Here is an 18,560-nt window from a genome sequence, read left to right as displayed (position 1 = left end):
TGTAAGCTCAATAAATCCTTTCCTCCCCAACTTGCTTCTTGGTCATGATGTTTGTGCAGGAATAGAAACCCTGACTAAAACAATAGCTAAAACTATTCCCAACAGTAAAAGAACTTCTGGAGCAATCAGCATCTCTGATGTCAAGCTGTACTACAGAGAAATCATGATAAAAAAAATGCATGATATTGATACAGAGACAGACAGGTAGATCAATGTAATAGAGTTGAAGTCCCAGAAATATACCCACACATCTATGGTCATCCAGTGAAAAAAAAGACAGCATTTTCAACAAATGGTGCTGGTTCAACTGGAGGTCAGCATGCGTAAGAATGCAAATCAATCCATTCTTATCTCCTTGTATAAAGCTCAGTCCAAGTGGACCAAGGACCTCCACATAAAACCAGATACACTGAAACTAATAGAAAAGAAAGTGGGGAAGAGCCTTGAACACATGGGCACAGGGGGAAATTTCCTGAACAGAACACCAATGATTCTGAAATCAAGAATTAACAAATGGGACCTCATAAAATTGCAAAGCTTCTGTAAGGCAAAGGACACTGTCAATAGGACAAAACAGCAATCAACAGATTGGGAGCTGGACGGTGGTGGTGCATGCTTTTAATCCCTGCACTTGGGAGGCAGAGGCAGGAGGATTTCTGAGTTCGAGGCCAGCCTGGTCTACAGAGTGAGTTCCAGGACAGCCAGGGCTATACAGAGAAACCCTGTCTCAGGGGAAAAAAAACCAAAAAACAAAAAACAAAACCAGATTGGGAAAAATTCTTTATCAATCCTACATCAGATAGATGGCTAATATCCAATATATACAAAGAACTCAAGAAGTTATACTCCAGAAAAATCAAATAACCCTATTTTTAAAATGGGGTACAGAGCTAAACAAAGAATTCTCAACTGAGGAATATTGAATGGCCAAGAAGCACCTAAAGAAATGTTCAATATCCTTATCAGGGAAATGCAAATCAAAACAACCCTGAGTCCACCTCACACCAGTCAGAATGGCTAAGATCAAACACTCTGGCGACAGCAGATGCTGATGAGGATATGGAGAAAGAGGAACATTCCTCCATTGTTGGTAGGATTGCAAGTTGGTACAACCACTCTGGAAATCAGTCTGGTGGTTTCTCAGAAAATTGGACATAGTATTATCTGAGGACCCAGCTATACCACTCCCGGGCATATACCCTAAAGATTCTCCAACATATAACAAGGACACCTGTTTCCACTGTGTTCATAGCAGCCTTATATATAATAGTGAGAAGCTGGAAAGAACCCAGATGTCCCTCAACAGAAGACTGGATACAGAAATGTGGTGTATTTACACAATAGAGACTACTCAGTTATTAAAAACAATGAACTCATGAAACTCATGAACTCATGAATGGAACTAGAAAATATCCTGAGTGGGGTAACCCAGTCACAAAAGGACACACATGGTATGCACTCACTGATAAGTGGATATTACTCCCAAATGCTCAGAATAACCAAGATATAACTTACAGACCACATGAAGCTCAAAAAGAAGGAAGACCAAAGTGCCCTCAGGCACTTTGATCCTTCTTAGAAAGAGAAACAAAATACTCACAGGAGCAAATACTGAGACAAAATGTGGAGCAGAGACTGAAGGAAAGACTATCCAAAGAGTACCCCACCTGGGGATCCATCCCATATACAATCACCAAACCCAGACACTATTGCTGAAGTACATGCTGACGGGAGCCTGATTAGCTATTTCATGAGAGGATCTGCCAGAGCCAGATGCTCAAAGCCAACCATTGGGCTGAGGGTGGGAGTACCCAATGGAGAAGGTACTGAAGGAGCTGAGGGGGTTTGCAGCCCCTTGGAGGAAGCAACAGTGTCAACAGGCCAGACGCCCTGGAGCTCCCAGGGACCGGAACACCAACCAACAAATACACATGGCCCTGGAGCTCCCAGGGACCGGAACACCAACCAAAAAATACACATGGAGGAACCCATGGTGCTGGCCGCATATATGGCAGAGGATGGCCTTTCTGGACATCAGTGGGAGGAGAGGCCCTTGGTTCTAAGGGTGTTCAATGGCCCAGTGTAGAAAAATGCCAGGATGGGAAGATGGGAGTGGGTGTTGGGGGGAGCACTCTCACAGAGGCAGGGGGTATGGAATACAGAGTTTCAGGGGGTACCAAGAAAGGGGATAACATTTGAAATGTAAATAAAGAAAATATCCAATAAAATTTTTAAAAGGATGTAAATTGTTTCACTACAATTACTATAGTCGGGGGTATTAGGGGACCATGAGGCTAGCCTGAGCTACATAGAGAGCTCATGGCCAATCGGAGCTAAATAATAAGAAATAGTCATAAAAACAATATGTATCCATTGAGATAGATAGCATGGACTTTCCTATGTTTTACGTATGCTTAAAAGCCAAATATGTAACAATATATTATGTGTAATGTATTTCCTGTGTTTTCACCGTCTCCATCAGCCAGCTCCATTTCCCTTTGGTTCTCCTATTCCAGGTCTTTCTCTCCTGGACCCAGCAAATAAAAGAATCACACATTATCAACTAGCATATTCACCACCCACTGACTTGCTCAACAATGACGTATCAAATCCCATGCAGTCACCTGGTCTGCCCTTGATCTGGTACTCTCCTCCAGAGTGCATTTCCACAGCACCATGGTTTCCTCTGTGCACTAAATTGTGACTTTGTAACTTTATTGCCCTCAGAGGTTGCTCTGAATCCTTTCCTCACTCAGCACCCAGTTAGTGATCTCCACCCTGCAAGTGGGCAGCCACCTTCCTGAAAAAGAAGACTAGATTCCTAACCCACTGACCTAGTTTGCTAGTGTCTCAGGATCAGGTTGCCTAGTCTTTGGTCTCCCTGGACATTAAGACTAGAGACAATTTAAGCTGACACGTGTCTCCTAGCTTATTTGTGCCATCCAAGGCCCCAGAATCTCCACCAAGAATAGCATTTCCTGATCCTAATGCTCAAGAAACTGAACTCTTTCAGAATGGTTTCTGTATTTTCACAGTGAAGCCTGGTTAATTATGTGGGGGTGGAGTTGTTTCACTGTTTCACATAGGGTCTTGCTTTCACTAACATGGAATTTGCTGTATAGACTGCCAAAGGCCAGCTTTGGCACCAGAGGGTGGACTGAGCAGTCAGCCATTAGGGCATCAGTGCTTAGAGACGCTAACTGGGGTGGATCCAGATACCTACAGGGGCTCCTGCCAATGGCAGCCAGCGATTAGAGAAGTTACCCAGCAGACTTGCTCTGAGGGGACAAAGATTTCATATAATTCTTAGATTAAGAAGGATATGAGGGCAGCAGAGTAGAACTCCCTAACAGTATGAAGTCCTCAGGACACGTGCCACAGGGAGGCTCACCCATGCAACTGTGGTAACCCACGGGCCGCATTCCATGAGTTCTAAAGCCTTTTGTCATTCTTCCTGCAAGGCCTTTGGCAGTAGACCAAGCTGACCCCAAACTCAAGACAATCATCTATGTCAGCCTCCCATATCCCTGGGCCTGAGTCATGTGACAGCGGGCACATCTCACCACAGTACACGACGTTTGTTTTGCTTTGTTCAAAATTAAAATCCATTCTGATGAAATTTTCTCCCATTTTATACTTTCTTTTCTCCTTCTATCTCCCATTTTATACTTTCTCTTCTCCTTCCTCTCAGCAACCCTCCAGTCTTTCCAGTGCTGCATTCCATGAAGCACTCAGTACTTGGCCAGTTACCAAAAATGAGAACATTGCAAAAGTTTAAAGATGAGTATCTGTCCAGAAACACACTAAAGTCCCCTTCCCCATTTGTTTTACCTTTCCATCCAAGCATCATGGAATCCAACCTTGTACTCTTTAATCTTCAAAGGCAATTGATAAAAGATCTTTGAAAAAAGTAAACCAAGATTTGGGTGACAAGAGCTCCATCAAGTCTCCTTCGCTACCTGGAGATGGCATCATAAATGCTCTTTGCACTTGATGTTTGACTCGTCCATCAACTTCTCTATGCAGAAGTTCCTCTATGGTCCAGCAATGTTTTGAATTTCTGTAAAAATAATTCTGCTATCCGAATTGTATTGCCTGATTAGAAATATGGCCAGTCTCTTCAGATTCACTGGTCTTCCTGATGTCTGATGAGATATACTGTACCCATCACCCAGATCTCTGCCAAGTGGCTAAGAATCACTGATCCAAAGCAGAGAACAGGGTATGAGGGGATCTGAGAAAAGTCAGCAACATAATGTGGAAATCAAATCACAAGCTGTGTTCCACAGAGTGATCTTCAGATGTTGGCCACATACGCACACTTCACTCTCAGAAAATACTGGTAGGACATTTAAGCCTATCCTAACTGTCTCAAAAAGGCAGTGGTGAGATAATTTTTCAGGTAGCTTATGAACACAAAACACAAGAAAAAGTTACCACAAGGTTATATATGTTCTTTAACCAACTGGGTACTTTCACTCAGAAACAGGAGACTCCATTTTTAATTTTTGCAGATCATGATGCAGTCATGGGCTTGGATTCTTCCTAGTGGAAGCACCTCATTGCTTTAAAACTTCTTTCTGCTTCTCTTGGTTTAGCAACTTGGTACAGGAGTAGGGAAAGAAGATCAGATGGCCACATCTACCATGATGGAAATGACCAGGCTGAGACTATGAAAGGGACTCTTGGTAACTTTTTAAAATTCAAGTGAGCACTGATGCAGGAAGTAGGATTCATCGTCCTTATGGCTCTGTCCCAATGACTCCCTTCCTGTCATACCTGGGGGTGTTGTAATGCAATTAAAGCTATGAACTACACCCATCGTCATCTGTCTCTAAATTTGATAACTGGACTCCACAAGCAACAACAACAAAGAACAACAGAAATTAATTAATCACCCTACATTTAGAATCTGAACTTTTACCCACTTTTCACTGATTGAGAACAATTCTGGTTAGAATGGCTTTTTAAAAAATATCATTTAGCATATTAATTTTTCCAGAAACAAGAACAAGCAAGAATTAGTTGGTTGGTTTTAAGGTAAGATCCTACAGCTCTTAGAAGGTCAGTCATTCAAACATTTCTGGCCTTTTTTTTTTTTAAAGAGTGAGCTCAGCTGTGTCCTGGAGGGGAGAAGTGATGGGTTATAGAAACACAAACCCTCTTGCTATGCTGTTCTCTGGTCAGCATCCTCTCCTCTCACTGATTTTTCCCCCACAACTCGCTCTTGACCCATCAAGAGACCCAACTTGTGCTATTTCTATCCACAAAGGATGCAGAGTCCCTTAGAACAGAAGGATGCTCATGAAGAAGGAGAATAAACTGTCCTAAGCGAGAGTGGATGGCCACAGACTCCAGTTCCCCAGGCAGCAGAATCATATAAATGTAATCCTAACCTGACCCGGACAGGAGGGCACAAGATGCACACAGCTGAAAACAAGGAACCATTTTAATCCAAACAAGAGAAATTCCACGAGTGTTCAGAATCAGCCATCATTCGTGTGGCTTTTCTGACCTTCTGTCTGAAGAGTAAATAAAATCTGTCAAGGGAAGTCAGATTGGATCTCCCTGGGAGAAAAGAGACAGTTACAGACGTCCAGTAAAAATGTTTAGATGCTAAATGCATACCTTCAATGCCAGATCAGAGTAGAACTGGAAAGCAACTACCGAACGTTTGTATACAGATAAGGGAGAAGGCCCAAAGCCAAACCCAGGTAACATCACTGCTTCCAGAAGTTTTCATGGGAAAGTAACATTAGACAGAAAATCTCACTGCCACCTAAGGAAGGATGCAGACAGTTATGACAATCCAGTTCCTGCCGCTAGACTTTTGCTGGCTTCGTTATGCTGATTTGAGCTTCAGTGTCTGCAAAGAAGGAAGATCCTGATGCTTATTGAAAATGTCCAAGTGATGCTTGCCCTCCTTGCTCTCTTTAGAAAAAAAAATATTTAAAAAAAAAAACTAAACTCAGAAGCAAAACATTTTTCCCCTCTGTACCCTGTGAGTACCTCACATGTAGGACCAGGTTCCACCTCTTCTTAAGAGGAAAAATGGAATTTTAGTTACCTGCTTCTGCCTCATAGTATTGTTATAAGATATTTGACTACCACATGTAAAACAACTCAGTCTAATATCTATCCTGTAGCAAATCCTCAGTAAAATCAGCAATTGTTGTTTTTAATAAATGGATAACAAAGTCAAAGTCTAGATTCTTTTTAAGATAGCATACCACTGTGTGGCTCACGCTATTCACTGTGTAGCTCTAACATGACCTTGAACTCAAAATCGTCACTCTGGTCTCAGCGTCAGGAGCATAGGTATATGCCACCATGCCCAGAAATCAAAATCTAGAAATGCTAACATTTTCATGGAAATCATAAGGTTTCCTAAGATTGTGTGTCCAAGAACATTCAGAATCATTGACCTTTCAAGCTCTTGTTTTATGGCCATCTGTCCAAAGTGTTTACTAATATATTGATTATTAGATACTGTGGGCTACTGCAAATGGACTTGTGGGGGAGGCAGGACTTAGAGAATGCGGGATCACACACTGGGGATATTGTACTCCTTGCTGAAGCAGCTCTCACTTTTGTATACCAAAACTCTTAACAGACATCCCATCAATCATACAGTCTCAAAAATGCCAAAATATAGTCATCTCACTGGATGAGTAGAAGTTGGTGTTATTTTTCCTGAGTAGCTCCATATTTGGTCAAAGACGTCTAAGTACGTGGAAAATAAAATAAGTATTTTTATGAAGTTTGCCATTGGCGTCATGGTGACACAGGGTAAGAAAGGGTAGTCAGAGATGGAAAACACAAAACCACAGACAGTCCTCTGAGGCTACTGGGGATTCTAGGCCAGAGGTCAGAACAGTCAGTCAAGAATGTTCTAGTTTATCAAAATTCTGACATTTGGGTTTTTGATCCAAAGAACAAAGGAAATGTCGCCCTCATAAATCCTCTCCAGTCTCCTCTTACATCAAACCAGCATTGCTTGCTTGCTTTTCAAACCATGAACTTGATGTGAAGTGACATTTTCAGAGAAATGGTTCAATACAGTCACATTTTATAAGTAAATAGGCAATGCAAAAATATGTGTTTTAACTGAGACAGCTGGCCTTTGTATAAATAAATGACATCACTGGCATATATTGAATCATATGATGGTTTTAAGAATTATTTTTCAGGCCGGGTTGAGATGGTATACACCTTTAATCCCAGCATTTGGGAGGCAGAGTTAGTCAGATCTCTGTGAGTTGGAGGTCAGCCTGGTCTACACAGAGAGAGAATTCCAAGATAGCCAATGCTACAGAGTGAGACCGTGCCTGGGAAAAACAAATAAACAAACAAAAAGACAACAACAAAAAAAGAATTACTGTTCAGGAGTTGGCTGTGGTAGTACTTGCCTGTAATCCTTGTACTTGAGAGTTCAAGGCCATCCTCAGCCACATAGTAAATTAAAGACCTTGAAATGCATAAGACTTTGTGAAAATTTTTTATAAGTTCCTGTTTAAGAAAATTTGGATTCATTTCCGTATTTTATCTTTGTACATCCCCAAGGATGTACAAAGCTCATGATGTCAGGAGGACCCTGTGGCTGTGGTGATGGTGACGGTCCCTTCTGTGGAACAGTGCTGAGGGTAAAACATGCCATCTCAGCCTCACAGGTGACTGACTGTTCTGCCAGCAAAGTTCCAACACAAGATTTAGAGGGGGAAGCAAGGATCCCCACAGTAAGTACACTCAACCAACCGATCGTCATTGTCTGGTCCTAGTTGAAGGGTATCAATAAATTGAAGCACAAGAGATTTAGAGGGATGACATTTTTAAAAACAGAATTTCTATATGTAATGACCTAAGGGTTAGCCATGACACAAAAGGAATTCTGTCCCCTGGGCCATGTTGGCTTTCTACAGCTCATACTGTTGTGTGTGGGCAGGGGAGGTTACACTCTGCATCTCTGAATGGAAGGTCTGGGAAGAAAGCCAAGAAGAGAGTACTGTCTCTTCCTTGTGTCTGATCTCCCTGATGCAGCTTTCTTGTTTGATTTTAAAGTATATCTAGAAATGATTTGAATATATATCTCTATTTTCTTCCTAAATAAAGCCAGATGTGTCTGGGCTAGAACACATATTGCAACTATTAGAATAGAAATAAAATAGCAGCTATCAAAGGACACACACACACAACTGTATATGCTAAGGCATGGTTTTCTTGTCACTTTTAAGCTATTCTGCACTTGGGACATTTGTATTCATTTTGAGTATGTACCTGCCTGCCATGCCACCTACCACAAACAAAAATGTATCATGCTGTATTTGGGTTGAGGTCACTTACCCCTTAGGATAAGCAAGACATTCCAAGTATTATTTTTCCACATGTTCTTATAGATTAAACTGTACATATTAGATGTACCTATAGATATCTTCCATTATCATTATGAGATGTCTCCTAAGTATCAAATTGATGAAGATTATTTCTCTTGTGACCAAAGATTTTATCTTTATTTCTATGATGGTTTGAATAGGAATGCCCCAATAGACTCATGTGTTTGAATGTATGGCCCAAAGGTAATGGCACTATTAGGAGGTATGGCCTTGTTGGAGGAAATATACAGGAAGGCTTGGAGGTCTCACATGCTTAAGGTGCTCCCCGGGTAACATATACAGTCTCCTGCTGCCTGTGGAGCAGTGGATCAAGATGTGGGACTCTCAGCTCCTTCAGCACCATGTCTGCCTGCACACTGCCATGTCTCCTGCCATGACAATGATGGACTAACCCTTTGACACTGTAAGCCAGCAACAATTAAATGTTTTTCTTTAAAGAGTTGCTGTGGTTGGAGGCTCTTCACAGCAATAAAACCCTAACCAAGACACTTTTCTTTGTATCATTCATCATTAAATGAATACTTTCCTAAGAATTATATTTGTTAAGCAACTATTTGATTCCAGGGACCAGAGTCCTTTCTATTTAATATTGACACCACTCCTTGGTCTGAATGCAATGGCCACATTTAGAAGATGAGCATCCAAGGTTCAGAAGTGTTTTGTGTTGAGATCACAGTTCTTAGAGGTAACGTAGGTGAATCTCAAATTTAAATATGTTTGCCTCCAAATTCTATACCCATAGGCTCTTCAATGCACAGAGATGCCAAGAACAGACTTACAGGTCCAAGGCAGAGCGGGTTATCGAACAGCTGGTTCCTGTGACAACACAAGATGCATTCTTTTCTTCTCAGCCGTGTCTCTGTGACTGACCACCTATTTTTATTGATGTCCTGAACTAACTTTGATCTCTTGACTTCTAACCTCAATTGCTAATTGCTGTTTGTCAGAAGTTCTGATTAATCCTAAATCCTGACTTCTTATTGGGATTCAGTCAACCCATGCATGGTTAAGTGTCTAAAACCTTTGGCATGCAAAGAAGAGCTAATGAATTTTCATGGTTAAGGCATGTGATTGTGTCTATGTTAATACATAGATAAATACACTTTGCAAGATTTAAAAGGAAAGAAATCTAGCTCAAAGATAACCCTCTCTCTAGCCTGAGGCAAGTCTACAAAGAAATTCTTTGCTTCCATCAAAGACCTCCTTGAGGCCTTGCCTCTCTCAGGGGATGCAACCCTACCAGATATAAACTGACTTCCTTAATCCTCATGGTTGGTCATGATATTTTTCCCAGGCCTCTCTTGCCACCTACTGGCAAAAAGTGGGAGCAAGAATCCAGAATTAGGACACAGGAAAAGAATAAGTATTGAAGCAAGGCGACTGCTTGCTGCTAAATGGTCCAAGGCCCAGAGGGACCACACACTGAAGAAAGGCTGACAGGGGCAGAGGATCAGGCTCTTGTACCTAAGCCACCATCAGCATCTATATTTCCTTAAAGACTTTTGTCTGGTGCCTCTTTGGGACTCCTTAGTTGGTGGTTCAGTCTCTGGGAGGCTCCAGGTGTTCAGGTTAGTTGACTCTGTTGGAGTCAACTGTTCCTTTCAGGTTCCTTAATCCTTCCCTAATGTCTGTGGGTCTCTGCATCTCTTTCCATTGGCTGCTGAGTGGAGCCTCTCAAGGAAAAGGTAAGCTAGGCTCCTATGTGCAAGCATAACAGAGTATCAGTAATAGAGTCAGGGAATGGTTCTTCCCCATGGGATAGGTCTCGATTTGTGGCAGTCATTGGTTGGCCATTCCCTCCATTTCTGCTCTATCTTTGTCCCCACACACTTTGTCAAAAGGTAAGGGAATGGAAGGTGAAGACAGAGGAAATGCGAGAGAAAAGGGAGAAATAAAGAAAAACCTGGAACACATTACAGGAAAGGGAAGGGAAGAATAGGAGGGGAGGGGAGGGGAGGAGGGGAGGGGGGAGGGAGGGGAAGGAGGGGAGAGAAGGAGAGGGGGGAGGGAAGGGAAGGAGGGGAGGGGAGGAAAAGGGAGGGAAAGGGAGGGAGGGGAAAGAAACTGTAGAGGAAATAGAGGAGAGAGAGAGAGAGAGAGAGAACACAAAAATGTTACCTTCCCAAAGAAACTTCCTAAAGGCACCGAGGAAGAATGTCGCCATGGATACGAGAAGGACTAAGGCTGCATCCCAGCGGTCAAGCACTTGTGTAGCATGAAGGATAGCCCGGTATTTATTATCAGCACTTGGGGAAAAACACTTAAATTAAGAAGTGTCACCACTGTGACAAAACCCACCAGTCTTCAGTGCTACCACTCTAACTGCACACGAGGACCATAGTACCACAGCTTACCATTCCTTGTGAGTCCAATTGAATGAATGACAACATGCTGATGCAGTCACAAAACTCTAGTAACATTTGAACTGAAAGGTTTTCTTTAAAATAATGATACCCAGACAGGAGCATTCTGGTTTCCCTCTGCTCCTGGAGCTAATCCTGTACCTCAGCACTCCATATCCAAATACCACCAGGAGAGAATTAGCTTCCCAGAAATGCAGACAAACTTGTGAGCACAGGTAAGACCACCACTTCTGCTCAGAAAGACCTTTCCAGAACCCTCAAGACACAGGAACCAAGGAATGAGCTGGGATAGGAGACCTCCAGAGCTGACCCTGTGCCACAGCAATATATACACAAATACATTCAGGAAAGAGGATCAAAGTTAAATCAAGATCAGAGGGATCAGGAACAGCCTGGGCCACAGCGCCCTGTCTCTAGGCAGTGCAGAAGGCCAGCTGTGCACCTGGAGGCCGGCTGCAAGGAGGCAGCTTGCACAGGTGATTCCTGCATTGACAACAAGACCAACTAACACCAGTGAGAACTAGATGGCAAAAGGCAAATGTAGGAACGTTACTAACAGAAATCAAGGCAATATGGTAGCATCTGAACCCAATTCTCCGTTAATAGCAAGTCCTGGATACCCCAACACACCAGAAAAGCACGATTTGGATTTAAAATCACTGGTCACAATGCTGTTACAAGAACACATGAAGGACATAAATAAATCTCTTAAAGAAATTCAGGAGAAAATGGATCAAAAGTTAGAAGCCCTTACAAGAAAAACACAAAAATCATTAAAAGAAATTCAGGAGAATATGGGTAAAAAGATAGAAGCGAATAAGGAGGAAATGCAAAAATCACTTAAAGAAATACAGGAGAACTTTGGTCAACAGGCAGAGGTCATGAAAGAGGAAACACAAAAATCTCTTAAAGAAGTACAGAAAAACACAAACAAGCAAGTGAAGGAACTGAGCAAAACCATCCAGGATCTAAAAACAGAAGTAGAAACAACTAAGAAATCACAAAGGGAGACAACTTTGGAGATAGAAAACCTTGGGAAGAAATCAGGGGCCATAGATGCAAATATCAACAACAGAATACAAAAGATAGAAGAAAGAATCTCAGATGCTGAAGATACCATAGAAACCATGGACTCAACAGTTAAAGAAAATGCAAAATGCAAAAAGCTTGTAACCCAAAACATCCATGAAATTCAGGACACAATGAGAAGGCCAAACCTAAGGATTATAGGCATAGATGAGAGTGAAGATTTTCAACTTAAAGGGCCAGCAAATATCTTCAATAAAATTATGGAATAAAACTTTCCTAATCTAAAAAGAGAGATGCCCATGAATATACAAGAAGCCTACAGAACTCCAAACAGACTGGACCAGAACAGAAATACTTCCCATCACATAATAATCAAAACCCCAAATGTACTAAACAAAGAAAGAATATTAAAGGCAGTAAGAGAAAAAGGCCAAGTAACATATAAAGGAAGACCTATCAGAATCACACCAGACTTCTGACCAGAGACTATGAAAACTAGATCCTGGGCAGATCTCATGCAGACTGAAGAGAACACAAATGCCATCCAAAACTATTATACCCAGCAAAACTCTCATTCACCATAGATGGAGAAACCAAGATATTCCATGACAAAACCAAATTTAGACAATATCTTTCCACAAACCCAGCCCTACAAAGGATAATAGGAGGAAAACACCAATACAAGGAGGGAAACTTCACCCTGGAAAAAGCAAGATAGTAACATTCTTTCATCAAACCCAAAAGAAGATAACCAATCAAATATAAAAAATAACATCAAAAATGGCAGGAAGTAATATCACTATTCCTTAATATCTCTTAACATCAATGGACTCAATTCCCCAATAAAAAGACATAGACTAACAGACTGGATATATAAACAGGACCCTACATTTTGCTGCATACAGGAAACATATCTCCATGTCAAAGACAAACACTACCTTAGAATAAAAGTCTGGAAGACAATTTTACAAGCAGATGATCTCAGGAAACAAGCCAGAGTAGCCATTCTAATATCAGATAAACTTGACTTTCAACCTAAAGTCATCAAAAGAGACACAGGGGGACACTTCTTGCTGGTCAAAGGAAAAACACACCAAGAAGAACTCTCAATCCTGAACATCTATGCTCCAAATGCAAAGGCACCCTCACTCATAAAAGAAACTTTACTAAAGCTCAAAGCACACATTGCACCTAACACAATAATTGTGGATGACTTCACTGCACATTCCTCAATGGACCGATCAGGAAAACAGAAACTAAACAGGGACATGGTGAAACTAATTGAAGCTTTGGCCCAATTAGATTTAACAGATATATATAGAACATGTCACCCTAAAGCAAAAGAATATACCTTTTTCTCAGCACCTCATGGTACCTTCTCCAAAATTGACTGTATAATTGGTCACAAGACAGACCTCAAAAAATTGAAATAATCCCATGCCTCCTACCAGATCACTATGGAGTAAAAGTGGTCTTCAATAGCAACAAAAACAACGGAAAGCCCACATACACATGGAAACTGAACAATACTCTACTCAATGATACCTTGGTCAAGGAAGAAATAAAGAAATCAAAGACTTTTTAGAATTTAATGAAAATGAAGACACAATATACCCAAATCTATGGGACACAATGAAAGCAGTGCTAAGAGGAAAACTCATAGCCTTGAGTGCCTCCAAAAAGTAAATAGAGAGAGCATACACTAGCAGCTTAACGACACACCTGAAAGCCCTGGAACAAAAAGAAGCTAATTCACCCAGAAGGAATAGAAGGCAGGAAATCATCAAACTCAGGGCTGAAATCAATCAAGTAGAAACAAAGAGAACCATACAAAGAATCAACAAAACCAGGAGCTGGTTCTTTGAGACCAATAGAATAGAATTGAAGACCCAGAAATGAATCCACACACCTATGGTCACTTGATCTTCGACAAAGGAGCTGAAAACATCCACTGGGAAAAAAGATAGCCTTTTCAACAAATGGTACTGGCTCAACTGGAGGTCAGCATGCAGAAGAATGCGAATTGATCCATTCTTATTTCCTTGTACTAAGCTCAACTCCAAGTGGATCAAGGACCTCCATGTAAAACCAGACACACTGAAACTAATAGAAAAGAAACTGGGGAAAACCCTTAAGGACATGGGCACAGGGGAAAAGTTCCTGAACAGAACATCAATACCTTATGCTCTAAGATCAAGAGTTGACAAATGGGATCTCATAAAATTACAAAGTTTCTGTAAGGTAAAGGGCACTGTCAAAAGGACAAAATGGCAACCAACAAATTGGGAAAAGATCTTCACGAACCCTTTATCTGATAGAGGGCTAATATCCAAAATATACAAAGAACTCAAGAAGTTAGACCCCAGGGAAACAAATATCCCTATTAAAAAATGGGGTACAGATCTAAACAAAGAATTTTCACCTGAAGAAATTTGGATGACCAAGAAGCCCCTTAAGAAATGCTCAACATCATTAGTCATTAGGGAAATGCAAATCAAAACAACCCTGAGATTTCACCTCACACCAGTCAGAATGGCTAAGGTTAAACTCAGGAGACAGCAGGTGTTGGCAAGGATGTGGAGAAAGAGGAACACTCCTCCACTGCTGTTGGGATTGTAAGATGGTACAACCACTATGGAAATAAGTCTGGCGGTTCCTAAGAAAACTGGACATGACACTTCCAGAGGACCCTGCTATACCTCTCCTGGGCATATATCCAGAGGATTCCCCAGCATGCAATAAAGATGCATGCTCCACTATGTTTATAGTAGCCTTATTTATAATAGCCAGAAGCTAGAAAGAACCCAGATGTCCCTCAGTGGAGGAATGGATACAGAAAATGTGGTATATTTACACAGTGGAATACTACTCAGCAATTAAAAACAATGAATTCATGAAATTTTTAGGCAAATGGTTGGAACTGGAAAATATCATCCTAAGCGCGGTAACCCAATCACAAAAGAATACACATGGAAAGCAATCACTGATAAGTGGATATTAATTAGCCCAGAAGCTCTGAATACTGAAAACACAATTAGCATATCAAATTATTCCCATGAAAAAGGAAGATGAGGGTCCTGATCCTGGAAAGGCTTGATCCAGCATTGTAGGGGAGTACCAGGACAGAGAAAAGGGAGGGGGAATGATTGGAGAATGGATGGAGAGAAGAGGACTTATGGGACATATGGGCAGGAGGGAACTGGGAAAGGGGAAAGCATTTGGAATGTAAACAAAGAATATAGAAAATTAAAATTAAATATATATACATATATATATATATATATACACACACACACACACAAAAGAATCAGCAACCACTGGACTTCTCTTCATTAATGGGTGTTAGAAATTTGAGAGCCACTAGGCGGAGTTGCTCTCATGGGGACAAATGCCCTGTCATGGACCCCCTCAGAGCCTTTGGTTTCACTGTGTATTAATAATGCTCTTGACACAACATTGCTTCTTTAATTAAATATAAATTTGAGTAAAGGAAAAAAATCAAGATCAGAAAAATCATCTAAACAGTAGCGTAACCCCTAAAGAAATAGAACCCATCATTAGAAGTCTCCCAACTAAAAACATTCCAGAACCAGATGGGTTTTATGCAGAATTCTATCAGACCTTCTAAGAAGACCTAATACCAGTACTCTTCAAACTATTGCACAAAACAGAAACAGAAGGAGCTCTACCCAACTCATACTATGAAGCCACAGTTACGCTGATACCAAAACCTCACAGATCCAACAAAGAAAGACAACTTCAGACCAATTTCCCTTATGAATATCGATGCAAAAATACTCAATAAAATTCTCACAAACTGAATCCAGGAACACATCAAAATGATCATTCACCATGATCAAGTAGACTTCATCACAGAGCTGCAGGGATGGTTCAATATACAAAAATTCATAAACACAATACACTACATAAATAAACTCAAAAAAGACCATATTATCATTTTATTAGATGCTGAAAAAGCATTTGTCAAAATTCAACATACCTTCATGGTAAAAGTCTTGGAAATATCAGGAATTCAAGGCCCATACCTAAACATAGTAAAAGCAATATACAGCAAAACAGGAGAGCCAATATCAAACTAAATACAGAGAAACTTGAAGCAATTCAACTAAAATCAGGGACTAGACAAGGCTACCCCCTCTCTTCCTATCTATTCAATATAGTACTTGAAGTTCTACTTAGAGCAGTTAGACAACAAAAGGAGGTCAAAGGTATACACATTGGAAAGAAGAAGTCAAAATATCACTATTTGTAGATGATATGATAATATACTTAAGTGACTCCAAAAACTCCATCAGAGACTTCTTACAGCTGATAAACATAACCCCTAAACTTCAGATCTGTCTTAAGATACTGTCAATAGGACAAAACAGCAACCAACATATTGGGAAAAGATCTCCATCACAAATCCACAACTTCAGCAAAGTGGCTGGATATAAAATTAACTCAAACAAATCAGTAGGCTTCCTCTACTCAAAGAATAAACAGGCTGAAAAAGAAATGAGGGAAACCATACCCTTCACAATAGTCACAAACAATATAAAGTATTTTGGTGCGACTCTAAACAAGCAAGTGAAAGATCTGTATAACAAGACTTCACGTCTCTGAATAAAGAAATGAAAGAAGACCTCAGAAGATGGAGAGATCTCCCATGCTCATGGATTGGCAGGATTAATACAGTAAAAATGGCCATCTTGCTGAAAGCAGTCTACAGATTCCATGAAATCTCCATCAAAATTCCAACTCAATTCTTCATAGAGTTAGAAAGAGCAATTTTATAAGAACAAAAAACCCAAGATAGCAAAAACTACTCTCAACAATAAAAGAACTTCTTGAGGAATCAGGATCCCGGACCTCAAGCTGTACTATAGAGAAATAGTGAAAAAAACGGCATGGTATTCATACAATGTCAGGCAGGTAGATCAATAGAATTGAAGACCAGAAATGAACCCACACACCTACGATCACCTGATCTTTGACAAAGGAGCTAAAACCATCCAGTGGAAAAAAGACAGCATTTTCTCCAAATGGTGCTGGTTCAACTGTCATTCAACATGTAGAAGAATGCAAATTGATCCATTCTTATCTCCTTGTACAAAGTTCAAGTCCAAGTGGATCAAGAACCTCCACATAAAACCAAATATTCTGAAACTAATAGAAGAGAAAGTGAGGAAACGTCTCAAACACATGGGCACAGGGGAAATGTTCCTGAACAGAACACCAATGGTTTATGCTCTAAGATCAAGAATTGACAAATGGGACCTCATGAAATTGTAAAGCTTCTATAAGGCAAAGGACACTGTCAATAGGACAAAAGAGCAACCAACAGATTGGGAAAAGATCTTTATCAATCCTACATCTGACAGAGGGCTAATATCTGATATATACAAAGAACTAAAGAAGTTAGACTCCAGAGAAGCAAATAAACCTATTAAAAATGGAGAACAGAACTAAACAAATAATTCTCAACTGAGGAATACTGGATGGCTGAGAAACACCTAAGAAATGTTCAACACCCTTAATTATCAGGGAAATGCAAAACAACCCTGAGATTTCACCTCAAACCAGTCAAAATAACTAAGATCAAAAACTCAGGGGACGACAGATGCTGGAGAGGATATGGAGAAAGAGGGCCACTCCTCCATTGCTGGTGGGATTTCATGCTCTTAAAAGCACTCTGGAAATCTGTTTGGTTCCTCAGAAAATTGGACACAGTACTACCTGAGGACCCAGCTATACCACTCCTGGGCATATACCCAGAAGATGCTCCAACATGTAATAAGGACACATGCTCCACTACATTCATAGCAGCCTTATTTATAATAGCCAGCAGCTGGAAACAACCCAAATGTCCCTCAACAGAGGAATGGATGCAGAAAATTTGGTACATTTACACAATGGAGTACTACTCAGCTATTAAAAACAATGAAATTCTTAGACAAATGGATGGAACTAGAAAATATCATCCTGAATGACCCCCTTCACAATAGCCACAAACAGTATAAAGTATCTTGGGGTGACTCTTACCAAACATGCGAAAGATCTGTATGACAAGAACTTCAAGACTCTGAAGAAGGAAATGGAAGAAGACCTCAAAAAATGGGAAAACCTCCCATGCTCATGGATCGGTAGAATCAATATAGTTAAAATGGCCATTTTGCCTAAAGCACTATACAGATTCAATGCAATACCCATCAAAATCCCAACTCAATTCTTCACAGAGTTAGAAAGAGCAATTATCAAATTCATCTGGAACAACAAAAAACCCAGGATAGCTAAAACTATTCTCAGCAACAAAAGAAAATCTGGGGGAATCAGTATCCCTGACCTCAAGCAATACTACAGAGCAATAGTGTTAAAAACTGCATGGTATTGGTACAGTGACAGGCAGGAGGATCAATGGAACAGGGTTGAAGATCCAGAAATGAACCCACACACCTATGGCCACTTGATCCTCGACAAAGAGGCTGAAAACATCCAATGGAAAAAAGATAGCCTTTTCAACAAATGGTGCTGGTTCAACTGGAGGTCAGCATGCAGAAGAATGCGAATTGATCCATCCTTGTCTCCTTGTACTAAGCTCAAATCCAAATGGATCAAGGACCTCCACATAAAGCCAGACACTCTGAAGCTAATAGAAAAGAAACTGGGGAAGACCCTTGAGGACATCGGTACAGGGAGAAAGTTTCTGAACAGAACACCAATAGCGTATGCTCTAAGAGCAAGAATTGACAAATGGGACCTCATAAGGTTACAGAGT

Source organism: Apodemus sylvaticus, chromosome 13, assembly GCF_947179515.1.
Source record: "Apodemus sylvaticus chromosome 13, mApoSyl1.1, whole genome shotgun sequence".
Classification (NCBI taxonomy): Eukaryota; Metazoa; Chordata; class Mammalia; order Rodentia; family Muridae; genus Apodemus; species Apodemus sylvaticus.
This window is presented reverse-complemented; position numbering follows the sequence as displayed.